Source organism: Choloepus didactylus, chromosome 26 (genome assembly GCF_015220235.1).
Source record: "Choloepus didactylus isolate mChoDid1 chromosome 26, mChoDid1.pri, whole genome shotgun sequence".
Classification (NCBI taxonomy): domain Eukaryota; kingdom Metazoa; phylum Chordata; class Mammalia; order Pilosa; family Megalonychidae; genus Choloepus; species Choloepus didactylus.
The window spans coordinates 3,321,606-3,323,588 of record NC_051332.1 but is presented as its reverse complement, the minus strand read 5'-3'; the positions used below and the strand labels follow the sequence as shown (position 1 = coordinate 3,323,588).

The window sequence follows — 1,983 nt, the reverse complement described above, 5'->3', positions numbered from 1 at the left end:
ATGTTCCTCCTCCTCATTCAGTCTCTGAAAAATAACCTTATTAATGACAGTAATTAACAAGGGCTGAAAGGAGCAAATTAAACAGCTGTTTGATGACCTTTCACAAACACCAAGCAATCATTTCACTTTAGAAGATGTACAGGCTCTCAAAATTCATTCTGAGTTTTAAATCAAAATTACTGAGATTTCTTCCATGCATGTATGTGTTCCTCTGATGCTAATGAGGTGGTGGTGTAATAGAATTGCATGGATGAATCCTGTTTCAGAAAAGATCTCATGGTCTGGACAATAAACTATTTTACTTATTTTTATACCCAGAACATGTGTATTATACAATGTGCTTTTTATTTGCAAATATTTTCTTATGTACCAGAGAGTTAACATCTTTGTATTTAATAATAAGTATAAAACATGCATATTTGGAACTCATTCAAAATGCATTAATAGTTATAGTATATACTTTATTTTAATAATTTACTGTTTAAAATTTTGAACTAAATTGCATTTCTTTGGGCTATGAAGGAGTCCTAAGGATGACTGAACTGTATTTCTTCAAATTCATTTTTAAAAGTGAAAGTTATTAACGGTAATTATTACATCACCTTTATTTCCTGCTAAGGTATACATATATATTCTGTTTTATATGACTTATGAATTACATTCAATTAAGGTGATATACAACACTTAAGTCTATAATGTGATTATTAAATAAATTGTTTTATTAATTGAAAAAATAAGTAAAGAGCAGCCTGATCCCTATGTCTCCCCATGGTATGAGACTGCCTTCTTTGGTGGCACTGAGGCTGCCTGGCAGCATGCAGAAATGGATCTGGGTAAGCTAGGAAGAGGAGTTGCTGCATGGTAGTGCATTCACTGAGGAGCCAGAGGAAGAAGGGAGAGGCTCGGGGACACCAACTTGAAAAAGTTTAAATCATTGCAGAAGGGTAAAGTTGATCAGTTTATGATCTTTACACAATCCAGTGAAAAAACAGTAGTACGTTGTCTATCCCAAAATGACTGGAACTTAGATGTTGCAACAGACATGAGAGAATGTAACAGGATAATTTGAGAGAAAGAAGTTAGAACAACAGTGCAATAGATACAAAGAAACCCAAGATGAAAATAGAATTGGAATAGACAGTAGACAGCCATTCTGTGATGACGGAATCAATCCCACCATCCACTCATTCCACTGCATGGAAGCTGAGAGAAGCAGCACAACTTGAGTTCTCCAAACAAGAGTTCATAAATGACATGAAAGAATTAGGATGTGACAGCACTGAAAAATCAAAGGTCCCAAAACCCAAGATTGAACAAGAATTGAAAACACCAGGAGGATTTAACGATTTTACCAGTTTACTTTTAACTTACAAAGAATCCAGGAGAAAAAGAATTAGATCCAGAAATGCCCAAATTTAGTGGATTAGATCCACTAAACTGAAATTTAGTGTTTAATGGAAGATTTAAACTCTTAGACTTATGGAACAAATTTTTGTTGAAACATAAATGATCAATATGGAAAGATACTGTACTGGAATCTTGTTTTAGACTTAGTACAATGATTTCAGATGACACGTCTAATTATAAAGAAGTAGCATGGCCTGTTTTTATTGATGATTTTGTGGAATTTGCAGGCCCTCAAATTGCTGGGACAAAAAGAAAAACAGTGTAGCACTAAAGGAACTTTCTAGAATGTACATAGTCTCTACCATAAATACAGTGGAAAACTGCACAATTTCTGCTGGCTGGTCTGAACTTAAGATCAGTCCTCAGAAATAAGGCTGAGGATTGAGACAAAACTTTAAGGATATATCTTATACTATGTCTTATTTCATTCTTCTAATAGTGGTTTTAGACTTGTCTTCTAATCTGGGCTGCTCTAAACATTCATAATTCCAACATGGAGTTAATCTTGTGGACCATTGTATTTTATCCTCCCATAAGTTTAGAAGCTTCATGGTGATTATTTTGAGGTGTCCATTC

The 1,983-nt window shown here is 34.1% G+C and overlaps 1 pseudogene; it reads left to right on the top strand.

Moving 5' to 3' along the window:
• The first annotated feature begins 922 nt into the window (after positions 1–922).
• Positions 923–1,672, top strand: LOC119520812 (annotated as a pseudogene).
• The last annotated feature ends 311 nt before the right edge of the window (positions 1,673–1,983 follow it).